The 16,940-nt window shown below is 41.0% G+C and overlaps 1 protein-coding gene and 1 non-coding gene across 2 annotated transcripts in view; both read left to right on the forward strand.

Moving 5' to 3' along the window:
- The window catches only part of CCAR1 (cell division cycle and apoptosis regulator 1), a 2,906,903-nt gene that overhangs the window by 1,127,111 nt on the left and 1,762,852 nt on the right, over window positions 1–16,940 (forward strand). The window lies entirely within an intron of this gene.
- LOC122789519 lies at window positions 1,376–1,441 on the forward strand. The gene has a single exon (XR_006362837.1). It is a non-coding gene; the product is annotated as a small nucleolar RNA SNORD98 (small nucleolar RNA).

Raw genomic sequence — 16,940 nt, forward strand, 5'->3', positions numbered from 1 at the left:
GTTCCTTCCTCTTTTCAGGATTCTATCTCTAGTTCTTTCATCTCCTTTACAATATTCATTACTTCAATTACATTTGGTTTACATTTTAATTTCCATTTTCTAGTAAATGCTTTTTAGCAGTCAATAACATTACATTTAGTAAGGCCTAACTATGTATAGCCAATTCAGAATCTGTGTGCCAGCTGAAAAGAATCATGTCCTTACAGCCATTTCTGTTAACTTATTACCACCCCAAAAAATCATGTTCCCACACAATTACCATTATTGTCTTTTCCTCCTCTTCTGTCAGTATTGCAGCCCCTGTAGTAAGTATTAGGATTAGTTCCGTTTTCCTTATTTTGTTGAATGTCCATTGTGAAAGCTTTTCTTTGTGAAATTCTCATTCTTGTTTCTATTCAAATGTGTTTTCCTGCAACATTGCTAGTTGCATCTTACATTTTTTAGTATAATTCAGTAGTTTCAGTTTTTTGTCTATACCTGTAGGGACATTTGCATTCCATGATAATATGGACAGAGTAGCTGCGAAGAGTGTTAATCCCACCTATATGGCAGTTCTTTTGAATTTGTATTTCCAGCATTTGGCTTACATGCATACACTAATGTTTGATAGGCTTGTCTTTTAGCAGTTGCTTCTTCTCATTTTCATTCGATCTGGTGGCAGATATTGCTAGGTCTTTTTTTTATTTTTGCTTCATTGAAAACACTCAAACAGAAGATGTATGATTTCTTTCAGAATGCCTGTTGCCTTTTAACTTCTATCAAACTTACAAAAACTATGTACATTTTCAACAAATGAAGTTTACCCCTCCAGATAGGAGTGTTTGCCCAAATCGATACGCACTGCCTATTCTGAAATTAAGGTTTTGTGTGCTAAAGAGCATATCACAGCTTGTGTTCTCACGTAATGTGATTACTAACTTTTCCGTCATTGTTTCTATTATACTTCCAGGTGAAAAACTGCTTGCATGTTTTCAGTAAGCATTAACTTTTATTCTTAAGAAAAATGTACACTGGCTACCTTTAAATAAATAAACTAAGTTGTGCACTGATGTATGAAATTTATTTTAAGACTACTACTATTCAGTCTGGTTTGTATATTGTGAGTAAAACCATAATTAAAATAATTACAGATTTTATTCAGTTGAAGATCATGTACCTGCCCATTTAAAAAATGCAAGAAGATTGCATGAGTTGAGTTTGAGTGGCGTCTGATAAGACTGCAATAGCTTTTGGTGGGTGTTGCGGCAGTGCTCAAAAAGTGTTATTAGGAGTAAACATCAGTTAAGTGAATTAAAGCAGAGACGTCAAGCTATTTACCTCACAATAAGTGCCTTACTGGTATCATTAAAATTATTTATATATTGAATGGGAAACCAGGTTATGATGTTTTAAACCTATTCCATTTCTGAACCAGAAGTGAAGAAATAAAGCTGCTGAACTTGGTCTTTCCCTTTGGTGCTTATAATTAAATCTCTGTGTCTATAGTGAGGCAATACATTAATTAATGAGCTTTTATTTGTGACGTCTGTGGTGGTGTACAAATGAAAAGTATGCAGGCTGGCTGACCTGTCTTGTGTATTGCCCTTTGTAATGCTCACAGTTAAGCTTAACCTTTCTAGATTATTCCTCAGTTGTGATTTGCAGATTGTTTCCAGACTATTTACCATTTTGCAGAGTTTAACTTCATTAGTAACCTTCCTGTAGGTGTAGTAGTGATTGATCTTTTAGAAGGGCAGATAAATAAGATTTGGACTCAACACTGAATGCTTAGGATGAATTATGAAATCTGAAAATGGTGATGTTAGACAGTTTTTGAATGACTGAAAGATTATTTCTTTTCTGGCAGTATGTAATTTCCATATTATTTTTATTTTTTGCTTTGTACCCAGATGGGTAGGCTATCCATTTGGATATTTTTTCAGGCAAAGTTGGCCTTTTTTGATAAAAAAAAAAAAAAAAGGCATAAATGCATGTAGAAATTTATGAATGATAAATTATTTGTAGTTGAGGATATTTCATGTATCAGCCAGAAGACACTTTTTCCAATAGTTTCCTTCATACATTGATCCCCTTGTGAGTGGCATGTTCTACATCTTGCTTCAAGATAGGATATTTTTAATGAATTCATGGCAACAAAGGCACAGTTACCAGCTTCCACGATGGTAGCGAAATAATCTACCACTGGTATCACTCCATAACTGTAAAGAACCTCCAGTGCATTGATTTTTGTGCATCACTTTCACTACAAAGCATCTGCAAATGTGTATATACTCAGATGTAAATAGTTAACTCTTGTGTTACTAAACATGGTGAGGTATTACAGGAAAATATTTAGCCTTATTTGCATGTGTCTATAGCTATTTGGTATATGGATCCCCAATATCTATGTATAATGTGCATTTATTAATATAGTGTGTGTAAGAAAAAAAAATAAGGTGAGGTGTGATATTGATTCTAGTTGTACTAGCTGAAAAGTATGTGAACTTTGAAATGTATGGTATAACAGACTGTGAAATAATACTAATTAAGAACTAAAGGTAAACTGTTTTCTGCAAAGGTACTTGCACTATTGGTTTAATTTAGTTTCAATTGAATCTATAATTCTGGAAAATGATAAAGTCTTCAAGCTTATGTTATCTGTGGTAATGCTAATGTAACTGTTGCTGTGATATTATTCTTATGTAACATCTATTGATATCTTGTACTCTGGCTGTGCTCTGTGGGATCCCATTCAGAAGTTCGACTCATCAGAAAGTCAAATTTCATATGGTCTAGACTATATGATCAACTTTCTGAAAAGTCGAACTATGGAAAACAACAAAAATCTACATTTTTGCAGGGGAGCATACCTCCCTGCATAATATATATATATGTGTGTGTGTGTGTGTGTGTGTGTGTGTGTGTATATATATATATATATATATATATATATATATATATATATATATATTTATCAACTCTGAGATTGCACTACAGTGGGAAAAGGGTAAATTTCCTGATCCCCACTGTACCATGACCTCTATTCAAAAGGTTCGACATTTCGGAAAGTTAGACATATGAGGTTCAACTTTCTGATGAGTTGAGTTTCTGAATGGGACCTGCTCTGTTATATAGGTCACTGCCTTGTGTCCATGTCATGGCTGAAAAGAATCCTTGGATCAGTCCCTCTATCCAGGTAAACAGATAAATCAGTTTTGCTTGAATATTAATCCTCTAAAATAGTACACATTACATGAGGCAGTTTGAATCATTCTTAATAGTTTTTAATTTAAAAAAACAACTTTTAATTAAAAAGTGCAGTAAATTAGAGTTGTTTTGGTGACTCATACAATTCACTGCCATAGGGCACTATGAATTTGGGGCACAGGAAACAGAGTAATGTTTGTGTAGTTCTTTAAGCTATGATTTTGTAAGAGTAAAGTATAAGTTTACTATCAAAATGTTGACTGGCACAACATTGTACCGGTCACAACATCAAAGTAAAGGGTGAATGTCAGATTAATCGACTACACACAATGTCGAATCTGCTGAATAAATTCATCAGATTCGACATTGCTGTTAAAAACAGTACGTGACTGCCATATAGGAGCACACTTAATGTGAAACTCCTATAGTTAACATCATGGAGTTGCAGGGGGGCAAATCCCTTTGCACCCCCTCCCCCACTAACTATGTATTCCAACTCCAAGATCGCACTACAGTGAGGAAAGGGATGAATATCCCACACTGCAATGTACAGCAATCTCCGTGCAGTTTTTCGAGTTCATATCAGCGAATGCACAGTAGCATTCACCGATACGACTTTCAAACATGCTATGCTCGGCAACATGGTAATTCGGACATGTGTAATTCATTTTTCCATGTGCAGAACATTCACGTTCGATATTATGATAGTAAATGAAAGTATGTCTGCAGGCTGAGCTTTAGGAGTGAAAAATGGGACCACTTAGCAGGTCACCACAAGATAGAGTACTTTGTGCAAAAACAGTACCTTTAAAGAAAGCTAATTGTCTGTTGTATTCATCTCTTAATGGATCTTTTAATTGCCCATGCAGTTTCAGAAATGCTTAAATGCCTTTTACTTCCAAAGCACAATTTTGTAGTAGAATTTCTAAATTCTTTCTGGTTGTAGTAACATGTCTTCAGACTGCAGCCTTCTGAATGGACTGTAATGTGCAAATATGAGTGTCAGGCTGAAGTGTGACACATTATTAACGGTCAAATGCCTGATCTCTAACGTGGTGTTTTAGTGATATGTATTTTAAGGTCAAGAGTGTTATATTTCCAGGGTTTACGAGATATCACGTATTTGAAATGTATAAGTAGTGGAAGGGTATACAGCCATGCCAAAATGTAGTTGATTGTTCATAGGTGTGCACTAGGCTAATGGCCCTGGAGCCTTTACAAGCCTAGCCCATAGGATTACCATGGCAGTGTGCCACCTGACCTTAGTTTCCAGTGCCTCTGTCAAGAAGAGTCACTGGAGTGATTCCCAGGGTGAATTTTCTATTTCCCATCCACTCATCAAGATTTCTCTTGATGAGGGCCAGTGAGGTGCTCTGTTCTGTTGAAGTCTATTCCCTAGCATGGGCAGTCTCTGGGTTATGAACCTGTCCCTGCAGCACGTTCTGTTGATTGTGGTAAAGAGGTTGAGGTCTCTGGAGCATGTGGTGCAGAGGTATTGGGATTTTTTTAGATGTAGCATTTCTAACAGAGCTGGGTCAGACATGGCTTTATAAGTCAAGCAGAGATCGCCTCTAAGTAGGCGATATGAGACAGAGAATAGTTGGAGTTTTTTGAGTCTATCCATTTAGGACAAGTGTTTAAGGCCTAGGATCTTCTTTGTTAGGTACTTTTGCGGCCTCTCCAATTGTTGCAGGTGTCCAGTGATGTACATGCCAAATGGGGCATTGTACTTATTGATTAGAGGGAGACAGTTACCTCTTTCTTCCTGGATGCAAAACCCTTAGTAATGAGATGTGCCACATAGAAGGACTTTCTGACCACAGTGGCAGTGTGGTGGTCAAAAGAGAGGTTGCTGTCAACCTGAATTCCCAGATCTCTTATAACGCCTTCTGTGTTCAGTGGGCTACAATCGATGTGGTAGTTCATGGGAACTGGGTTTTTCCCAAAGGGGATAATGACACATTTTTTGGCATTGCGCTTAAGGTCATGGTTCTGACACCAGTCATTGGTCTCAGTGAGGCCTTTCTGTAGGATGTCAATATCACTTAGGGAGTTAATAATGGCTCCCAACTTGCAGTCATCTGCAAACTTTGTCAGCCAGAGTCCCTTTGTGTTGGACTGGACTTCTGAGAAGTAGATACCAAACAGGAAAGGACCCAGGACCGATCCCTGTGGGACTGCACTCGTGACTGGTCGGCAGTCTGACTTGGAGTCAGCTACTTTCACACTGTGGGTTCTATCTGTGAGCCAGTTTGCAACCCACCTAGTGATATAGGGGTTGATGCCTAACTTAGTGAGTTTTTCTATGATTCCTGAGTGGGGAATGGTATCAGAGGCCTTGGCCAGATCAAGGTAGGCTGTATAAACCACCTTGCCTTCATCCACAGCTCTGGTGACTGACTCAAAGGAGTTGACCAAGTTGAGCAGGCATGATCTACCCTTCACAAAATCAAACTGTGTGGGATCCAGAGTTTAGAGATTCCCTGTATCCTTGTTTATTAGGTCCATAATAATGCATTCAATAGCTTTGCATATCAGACTTGTCAGGCTAATGGGGCGATAGTTCCCAGGGTCTGTAGTCTCTCCTCCTTTGTGGAGAGGGATGACTACAGCAGTGCACCATTCGGTAGGGACAAAGCCTGAGATGAGGCTGTGATTGAACAGGGCACACAGGTGAGGTGCCAGTTCACTCTGTAGTTCATGTAGAACACAGCCAGGGATATTGTCAGGTCCCATAGAAGCTGTAATCTTGGCCTTGGACAGTGCTGTTTTAACCTGTGCAGCAGTAATACTGGGTGCCTGGCAATCTACTGGTATTGTGATTGGTCCTTTGGGGGGAGGGAGTTGGCACTGAATCGGTCGGCCAGTATATTGGCAATATATGTTGGCTCAGTATAGGAGATACCATTGTGCAGTAGCTCAGAGCAAATCTGGGTATTGCCGTGGAGGTTCTTTACATAACTATAGAAGGCCTTGTGGTTGTCTTTACTATCTGCTGAAATTCTGTTTTCATAGCTAGCTTTAGAGGATTTGATGAGGGCTCTCAGCTTTTTGTTGATGCTGATAAGGGAGTTTTTCCCGTCTTGGGACTTCACCTTATTCTGCATCAGTTTCCTCCTTCTGTTGTAGAGTTTGTTTATGGCAGGGAACCACCAGATTGGCTTCCTTTTTTTGGAAGCGAGCGTCTTGGTTCTGTTGGGTATGGTGAGATCCATGCATTTGTGTACATATTTGTACAGTGCACTGGTGTATGATTCAGTGGTCATGCAGCTATTCTCCATTTGCATGGGTGCCATGAAGTTAGCCACCTCTGATATTCATCGTGTTACACTGCTGCAGTCATTACACTTGGGGTTATCCTGCCGTCAGGCGGTCCCTCAGTCGGCCTGAGTTCCAAAGTCTTGGTCCAGCATCGGTTGCTGTCGCTTCTTCCCTGATGTCAGTGCGACAGGGGTATACAAGATGCAGCCGACGCCATTTTCTTCAGTCTTTCTTGCCACGCGGTGCCCGAAGCAAAAGCAGTTCGCAAGTGCCGGTCGGCCGACTCCTGAGATTTTCATTCTGAATCCAGAACCAAAGTCTTCTACAAAGCTAAGTACCCCATTGGGGAAACTTTTTCTTGCCTCAGACCGATGTCAGTAAAAGTTAATAACTGTATTTCTTGTGGGAAGCAAATACCTCATAAGGATTTCCATTCTTATTGTATCCCATGCCTAGGCCCAGACCATGATGTCACAGGTTGTCGGTTTTGTGCTAGGTTTAACAAGTGCACTATTAAACGTCGGTTTGATTTTGCCTGACATTATTTTGGCAGAAAATTAAATTATACCATGCCGTCGGAACTACCGACGACCGGAATACACAAAAAGCGCAAAGACAAGGACAGGCATCCGAGGCTCAAAACTGACGACAAAGCCTCTTCTAGGCCAGTCGCCAGTTCTCGGGTTTTCAGCGAGGCACCTTCGCAGCCCCTGTCGACCACTTCTTTAGAACCTCAGGCCGCCTCTGACTCCCACGTGGAGATGGCTGGGCCTTCGGACGCACCAGATTTACAGCCTACCGAGACTAACCCTTCAGAGGGATCCGGAGTAGCTGAACAACCCATAGCTTCAGAGGGTGTTTTCAGACCTACTCAGTTAACCATTAAATCTTCTGCTAAGTCTAAAACTCCTTTAAAAACAAAGAAACAAATTCTGCATTCACCAGGACAGGCCTCCATGCCTAAGAAACAAATGCTCAAAATAGCCGAAGACTTAATCACTCTGATCAGGGGGTCCCATCCCCCTCCTGATAAAAGGCCTAGACAGGATGCAGACTATGACTCATCCGACCAAGCATCCATCTCTTCAGATTTATCCTCAGACCTAGGATACTCTTTACCCCCTTATGAGGATTCTGATGCTGAGGAATCAATTCCTTCAGCCTGTCCACCAGAGGACTACTCCTTTGGGGAAACCTTGCATACCATGAGGGAGCATTTCCATTGGGAGGGCCAGGATTATTCAGAATCCAAGAAAAGGCTCAGAGATTTCCTTTTATTACCTCAACACAGACTCCTTGCTATTCCGCCAGTGTTAGATTTTGTGGATGACGTGTATACTGAATCCAGTTTAAATCCTGATTCTTTACCTCCTGCTCCAGTTAAGCCTGACAGATACTACAGAGTCCCTGACTCTCACAAATTTCTTTATAAAAGCCCTGCTGCTGATCCTGAAACTATTTCTCAGGGCCCCAAAGGGGTAAAGGCCTCCTCAGCAAAGAATCCAGTCCCCTCTGACAGAGATTCCAGAGCATTAGACAGATGGGGGAAGAAAGTATATACATCTGCAACTTTAGCAATGAGGGCCTTAAATTGCCAGTTTCACATGCTAAAATATCAGCAATATTTGATGTCTCAGTTGAAACAAAAAAATGCTTCCAAACTCAGATCCTCCTAATTATAAAGAAATGCAGGATTTATTGCATGCAGCTGAACAAGTGGGAAAACATACTTTGCAATGTGGTTTTGATTCATTAGAGGCCTCCTGTAGAGCAGCAGTTAAAGGATCTGTCATTAGAAGACATGCTTGGTTAAAAGAGCAGACATTACCAGATCATGTTAAAGCAAAATTATTGGATGCACCTTTGCAGCTGGATGTTTTATTTGGAGTTAAGGCAGAAGAGGTATTAAAGAAAATGGAGGATAAGGCAAAATCTATGCAAACTGTGAAGGATTTCTTACAGGTTCAGCCTCCTCGATTTAGCAGAAATTGGCCAACAAAGAATTGGTCATTTCCAGTTACAGACAGACCTCAAAGGGGCAGATACAGATGTCCAAGAGGTAGAGGTCAACCATAAGGTCCTTACAGGCCTCGACAATGGGGTGCATCAACCCAGAAAGAAGGGGAAGACAGGCCTCAACCTTACAAAAAACAGCCCCAATGACTTTCCACTACAGCTGCCAAACAGTTCTTTCTTGGCAGCCCCCTTAGGAGGAAAACTGGCACTTTTCTGTCACAATTGGCCTATGATCACCAAAGACAAATGGGTTCTCAACATTGTATCTCAAGGTTACAGGTTCCACTTTCACACACTGCCAAGGCTAAAATGAATGCCAAATCTGCCACCAAATCAATGGGCAGAGGCTCAAAGACAAATTACAACACTCATGGACATGAGAGCTATTCAAAAGGTACCAACACAGGAGCAAGGACAAGGATTTTACTCAAGACTCTTTCTGGTTCCCAGAAAGGACAAAGCCTGGAGGCCCATTCTGGATCTTTCTTCTCTAAACACTTATCTGGATGTTCCAAAATTCAAAATGTTGACACTACAGCAGCTTCTTCCCATGCTGGGTAAGAAAGCTTGGTTCGTAACTTTGGACCTCAAGAAGGCATACCTGCATGTCCCTATCAGACAAAACTGCAGAAGATACCTCAGATTCATAGCTGGTTCAATGTACTACCAATTCTCTGCACTGCCCTTTGGCTTATCTACTGCACCCAGGGTCTTCACAAAGTGCCTGGCACCAATAATTGCATTTTGCAGACAGAAAGGAATTCAAATTTATCCGTACCTTTATTCCTGCCTTCTCTTAAACCCCACTCCTTCTTCTCTTGCAAAACATTATTCTGCATGTACTGTTCCCATAATTTCCATTTTTACTTAATTTGTGCCTACCCTTTTCTAAACATCCCACTTCCAATTCTTTTATCTCTGTTACAGTATTCAATACTTCAAAACAGTTGGTTTAGATTTTGGTTTCCATTTTTAGTAATTGCTTTTTTAGCATCCATTAGAATTGCATTTAACAAGGTCTTACTGTGTCTGAGCAGTTAAGATCCTGTATCCAGGCTGACAAGAATCATTTCCTTAGTTACCCAATAATTCTGACAGAGTACTCTGCAGAGAATTTTTAAAGTCTGCCAATCCATTGCTCTTCCAAAACATATTCCAGTTATCTCTTTCTTTCCCATCACACCTCCAACATTTGCAATCTGTCTTTGGAAAAATTCTTTGGAGTCTACTTGGAGTATAAAAATCCCTATGTAAATACTTCCAAGCCATAATCCTAAATCTTCTAGAGTTTGTTACATCCTTGGAAGCCATACAAACATCCTCCCTTTGTTTTCTTGTAAATTGCTTATCCGATCTCTCTTCCTACTTTTTTCTACCCCTGCTGATTGATTCCAAGAGCTATTGTGCAATATGTTGCATGTCATACTAATTATCCCTTTTTTTTAACACAACTTCTGTTCTAGATTCAGTGAAAAACTATACCAGCGCAGGTCTTTCACTTAATATTCCCCTCTCCTTTTCTTTTTGCCTATACTCTGATATTGGTCTCTAGTAGAGAAGGCATTCCGAAGCCTACACTCCAGATGTCTTTCTTGGCTTCTTCCCATTCTGTTATCTTTCACTCTGTAATTATTTGTTTCCAATACTTTGGTTCCTTTGGCGTTTTTCTCCAGTAAATTCCAGTCCTCTCTTTCCTATACTTCACACCCCTAATTGCAGTCATCCCTATCGGCAAAATCTTTTCTCCATTCTCATGTTAACTTAGTTCTTCAGATACTTTGCTAATTCATGAGTATAATATTCTGTATGATTGTTATTGATCTCCTTAAAGCTCTACCTTATTTTTTGTTTCCCTCATTTCTTCATCATCCCTTTTCACTTTGAATTATATCTTTCTGCTGCCGTTGTGTGTATGAGCCTTACATGTAGCTCTAAAATATCCCTTCAAATCAAGTAATCCTAAGCCACTTTGTTCTACTGGAAGGATCATCTCTACCCACTTGACCCTTGCCCTCTTCTCCTGTCAGAAAAATTCCTTCAATTCTTTATTAATTGTTGTCCACTACTCCTATGGTTGATTAAAGTGTACCTGACCCGTTAATAAAACTAAATGGACTAAATCATTTTCACTCCTTGTCTCTTGCTATCCATATATAAACAAGAGATTCCAGATTCTCAGCTTTTGTATCATCTTTTATTTAATCTTTTCCCACATGTTATTATCTGCCTAAACATGAAACCTTTTTAATCCATACTTCTGAATGTTTCATTTTATCATGTCCCCATAAATATGAGTATTGCTAAACAAATTCATGTGTGGGTAAATAGTTTACAGCTATAGCGTTTTTTATCTTCATCAATCGTATGTACTAAAAAGGCTTCAAACTGTCAAAATGTTCCACAATCCCAAGCTATCCTTTTGTGGTTTTATCAGGAACAAACTGATACAATCTGCAAATAAAGCCAACTTTTATTGATTAACAATACAGTGATATCCTTGAATTTGAGTCCCTTCTTTTCTTTGCCAGTGGCTGTAAATATAAAGCAAATATCAAAGGGGAAAGGGGGCACCCCTGCTTGGTGCCTCTGATACACAACTTATCAGGGAGGAACCCTCAAACATGACTTCTTGCCTCAGATCTTTCATATATCCTCCTAATTAACTTTATTATGTCTGGAAATGCAAATGCTTCTATTACTGTACGCATAGTATTGCAGCTTACTCTGTGGAATGCTTTTTTTTGCTGTCAGACCTACCAATTATAGTAGTATTTTCTTACATTCTGCTTCCCTCTAGATCATCACTGTTCTGTGAATGTTGTCAAATGTTTGCCTACCCTCTATAAAACCATATTAATCAGCATCTATCAATTTTTGCAATCCTTTGCCATTCTTTCGGCTAGTATAAACATAGACACTTTATGCTCATGGTTTAAAATTGAAATGTGTTTATATGAGTCTAGGTCTGATTAGTCTTTATCCTCTTTGGGTAATACAGCCACCACAGCTTTATTCAAAGATGCCAATGCTTCCCCTCATTTTAAAATACTATTTAACAAATTCTTCCAGGTCTTTATCATTCTTTTCCACAGAAAAACTGTCTGTTCCTGGAGACTTCACTACAGATTGATTATACTTCACCATTTTTATTTCAAGATAGGAAGAGATAGCTATTAGTTGTTGAGCCTAATCTTCTTCTTATCTTGGCATAATTAAGTCTAATATAAATATTTCCATTTGTGCTTGTTGGATGTTCTTCATCTCACATTGCTGCAGTCCTTACATATGGGTAGTCCGCTGTCCTCGGTCGGCCCGAATACCAAAGTATTAGGCTGACGTCGGTCATGGGCGCTCAGATCTGACATCAGAGTGTCAGGGTATAAAAGCGCATGACCGACGTCATATCCTCAGTCTTTTTTGCCGCATGGTCCGATGCAGAAGCAGCGTTTGCAAGTGCCGTTCGGCGTTCTGAAATTTTCGTATTCTGAGTTTCAGACCGAAACCAAGTTGGGCTAAGTACCCGTTGGGAATATTTTTGTTTTTCTTGCCTCAGTTAATTCCGGATGTCAGAAAAAGTGAATAATTGTATTTCTTGTGGGAAACAGATACCGCATAGGGATTACCACTCTCTTTGTATTCCTTGTTTGGGTCCTGAGCACGACGTAGTCGGGTGTCGCTTTTGTGCTAGGTTTAATAAGCGCACCATTAAACGTAGGTTAGATTGCGCTAGGCTTGTCTTGATGGCGGTGTAATTATAATATGCCGTCGGATCCTCCGACGCCCGCTACCACGAAGAAGCGCAAAGACAAATCTTTAAAGTCCAGGCAGGATGAGTCGTCCGTTCCGGACGCCGGTTCTTTAGAAACTACCGTGGAATCAGTGGATCCAGCCGAGGTTTCAGTTGAGTCTCAGGGGGAGGCTTTGATTTTGCAAGATGTGGCCTCTCAGGAGTCAGGTCAGGCTGAGGGGGCCTCTCAGGTTGCTGTTCTCCCTTCCTTGCCTAAGGTGGTTAGGCCTTCTCCTTCTGTCTCTAAGGCTCCTTCCAAAGGCAGGCCTGGTTTCCCTTCCACGACTGTCAGTCCTAGTTCTGCAGGTTCTGTGCCTAAAAAACACATGCTTAAAATGGCAGAAGATTTAATTTCTTTAATCAGAGGTTCTATGCCCCCTCCTGATAAGAGGCCTAGGGTGGAGCCAGAGGTGGAAAGTTTGGAGCAGGCTTCAGATTACTCAGAGTCTTCGGCTGAAGACATTCAGGATTTTCCTCCTTATTCTGATTCAGACGCAGAGGATTCCACTCCTTCTGCTTCTCCTCCAGAGGATTTTTCTTTTTCAGAAACCCTGCATTCTATGAGGGAACATTTTAAATGGGAAGGTCAGGATTTCTCAGATTCACGAAAGAGGCTTAGGTAATTTTTGTTTTTACCACAACATAGGCCCTTGGCTATACCTCCTGTTTTGGATGTTGTTCAAGACGTTTTCTCCGAGGCTTCCCTTAATCCAGACTCTCTGCCTCCTCGCCAGTTAAGCCAGACAGGTATTACAGAGTACCTGAGGCTCATAAATATCTGTATAAGAGTCCAAGGGCTGACCCAGAAACTATTAGCCAGGGACCTAAGGGTGTCAGGGCTTCTGTTGTAAAGAATCCAGTTCCTATAGATAAAGATGCTAGAGCTTTGGATAGATGGGGTAAGAAAGTATATACCTCTTCCACTTTAGCAATGAGGGCTTTGAATTGCCAGTTTCATATGTTGAAGTATCAGAATTTTCTCCTTACTCAACTAAAATCTAAAGTGGATGCTTTGGCAGAGGGCATAGAGTGTAAAGAATTACAGGATTTGGTGCATGCCTCTGAACAGGTGGGTAAGCATTCTTTGCAGTGTGGTTTCGATGCTTTACAGGCTTCTTCCAGGGTGGCTGCCACTGGTTCTGTTATTCGCAGGCATGCCTGGCTTAAGGATCAGAATTTGTCAGAGCATGTTAAAACTAGAATTTTGGATGCTCCTTTGCAGTCTGAAGTTTTGTTTGGTTCTCCTGTGGAGTCTGTCTTGAAGAAAATGGAAGACAAGGCTAAGTCTATGCAGACTGTTAAAGGTTTTTGCAGGTGCAGCCTCCTAAGTTTAGCAGGAATTGGCCTACTAAGGGATGGGCTTATCCTTCTTCTGATTTACAGTCTAGGGGTAGATCTAGACGTGGTAGGGGCAGAGCTCAGAGTTCTTTCAGGCCTAGAACATGGAGTTCACCTGCACAATCTACAGGTGAGGGCAGGGGCCAGTCCTTTCGTAAACAGGCCCAATGACCTGCATCTTCAGCTGCCAGATTCTTCCTGTCTGGCAGCTCCTTTGGGAGGAAAGTTGGCACTCTTCAAGCAAAATTGGCTTTTAATCACCCAGGACAAATAGGTGTTGGACATTATAGACCGAGGCTACAAGTTTTATTTCCATACATTGCCTCCTTTCAAAGGCATGCCAGACGTTCCTCCTCAGCAAAGGGTAGAGGCTCACAAGCAGATTTCTTTACTTCTTCAAATGGGGGCTATACAACAGGTCCCTCTGTCAGAAGTGGGCCTAGGATTTTATTCTCGCCTGTTTCTAGTACCAAAGAAAGGAAACACTTGGAGGCCAATTTTGGATCTATCTATCCTCAACACATACCTGGACATTCCAAAATTCAAAATGTTGACGTTGCAACAACTTCTACCTCTGTTGGGCAAAGATCACTGGATGGTAACTCTGGATCTCAAAGAGGCTTATCTTCATGTTCCTATCAGGCCCAGTTGCAGGAAATACCTGCGTTTTCGGGCTGGGACTTTACATTATCAGTTCTATGCATTGCCCTTTGGCTTATCTACTGCGCCCAGGGTGTTCACAAAGGTTCTGGCTCCAGTGATAGCCTTCTTACGGTTAAGAGGAATACAAATTTATCCTTATTTGGACGATTGCCTGATTCTTGCTCAAGACAAATCGAACTTCTTCATCATCTACAGTATGTGATGGCAGTGTTAAGGTGCCTAGGGTATTCTGTGAACGAAACAAAGTCCAGTCTAGTACCCTCTCAGGAAATGTGCTTTCTGGGTGTGAGACTGAATACAGCTTCCCAGATGGCCTTTTGACCCCGGACAAGCAAAAGAACCTTACACTTTACTTCCATCAATTGTCTCTACGGTCCAGGCTGACTGCAAGGACAGTCCTTCAAGCCTTGGGGTTCATGGCATCTTGTATTCTGGTGCTTCCCAATGCCAAACTGCATATGAGGAAGCTACAATGGTATCTCAAAATGTATGGACACAACACTGCCAAGATCTGGACACTGTCATTCAAATAATACCTTGCATTCAAAAGGAATTTTTGTGGTGGGCTCAGGAATGTCACCTAAACAAGGGACTCTCTGTGACCCGACCAGAGGCGAGTCAGATTTTAACGACAGATGCCTCGGACAAGGCTTGGGGAGCACACCTCAATGGAAAATGGGTTCAAGACACGTGGCCTGCCAGACTTCAACATTTACATATCAACTTGAAGGAGATGTTAGCAGTCCAATTTGCATTGATGGCTTTCAAGGATTTACTTCACCCAGGGCAAGTGTTGATTCTAACAGACAACACAACTGTCATGTGGTACATCAACAAGCAAGGGGGAACCCATTCGTACCCTCTTTGCAGGCAAGCAATGATTTTGTGGGAGACTGCTCTCAGTTTACACCTCAATCTTCAGGCAAGGTTTCTACCAGGAGCACAGAACTCCTTAGCAGATGTTTTGAGCAGACAGATAGTGGATCCCCACGGTGGAAATTGGATCCTCATGTATTTCGAAAATTGGCAGTGATATGGGGAACTCCAGACATAGATCTGTTCGCTTCTCCACTAAATTTCCAGTTGCCAAAGTTTTGCACAAAAATGTTTCATCCCACAGCTTGGAAAGTGGATGCTCTATCATTCAGCTGGAGCAATCTTCACGTCTATGCCTTTCCGCCTCTGCCTCTCCTCCCCAAGGTACTCTTGAAGGTCAGACAAGACAAGCCCTCCATGATTCTAATAGCTCCAGATTGGCCTCGACAGCACTGGTACCCTCTGCTGAGGAGTTTAGTACGGGAGCCTCCATGGCCTTTGCCTTCGATTCCACACCTTTTGTCTCAGGAGGGCAATCATTTCCTCAATGTCAGGATTCAGTCTCTGCATCTAACAGCCTGGCATATTCGGTTCTAGAACCTGGAGGGTCGCAGCTTCCACAACAAGTTTTGAATGTTATTTTGGAGGCCAGAAGGCCTAGTACAAGGAAAGTTTATGCTGATAAATGGAGGATATTTTTAATTTGGAGCAAAACAAAGAGCTTTGATGTTTCCAGGCCTGATTTAAGTGTTTCTCTTCAATATCTTACAGAATTATTAGACAAGGGTTTGTCTTTCTCCTCTATAAAAGTTCATGCTGCAGCCATTTCTGCTCACTATGACTGTGACCCTCCATTATTCTCTCATCCTTTGTTTAAGCAATTTCTTAGAGGGGCAAAGAACATCAGACCCCCACGTAGAGCTCCTACTCCTGCCTGGGATCTCAATTTTGTGTTGGAAAAACTTACTTTACCTCCTTTTGAACCTGCAGCTACTGCTGAGTTAAAGTTTTGTCTTGGAAGACTGCTTTTTTGTTGGCCATTACGTCTGCTAGAAGGGTTTCTGAATTACAGGCTCTTATGGCAGTTGAACCCTTCCTAATTTTTCATAAGGATAGGGTATCTCTGTGTACTAATCCTACTTTTATGCCTAAAGTGGTTTCAAATGTGGCCTTGAACCAATCAATTCATTTGCCCACTTTTTATGCAGATCCCCAAAATAAAGGGGAGAAAATTTTGCACACTTTGGATATTCACAGGCAGTTGCGTTATTATTTGAGCAGGACTAAAGGGTTCAGACAGTCTCAGCAGTTGTTTGTTTCTTTTGCTTTAGGTTCTCAGGGGAAACCTGTTTCAAAACAAACTATTTCTAAGTGGATTGGCTTTTGTATTGCTATTTGTTATTCTCATCATGGTAAGGAGATTCCGGCTGGAATCAGACCTCACTCCACTAGGGCTACTGCCACTTCTACAGCTTTTTTTAGGGGAGTAGCTACTAAAGATATTTTGGAAGCAGCTACTTGGAGTTCAGTGCATACTTTTTCTAAACATTACCACCTTCCTCTTTATTCCAAATCTAGGGCTGGATTTGCCACTGCAATCTTACAGGGCATTTTGGCAGCTCTCAATGCTTTATGATTTTGCCAGCCTCCCTTTACCTCTGCTTTGGGATTCTACCCATATGTAAGGACTGCAGCAATGTGAGATGAAGAACATAGTACAGTTTTGTACCTACCATAAATGTAGATGTTCAAGATCCACATTGCTGCAGTCCAATTTACCCTCCCTCCTTCCCCTCTGTAGTTTGGAATGGTTGTATGGTTTGGGTGGTAGCTGTTATTTGTACATGCCTTTTGGGAAGTATTCTATTTTTGG

Source organism: Protopterus annectens, chromosome 14.part0, assembly GCF_019279795.1.
Source record: "Protopterus annectens isolate FY-2018-M chromosome 14.part0, PAN1.0, whole genome shotgun sequence".
Classification (NCBI taxonomy): domain Eukaryota; kingdom Metazoa; phylum Chordata; order Ceratodontiformes; family Protopteridae; genus Protopterus; species Protopterus annectens.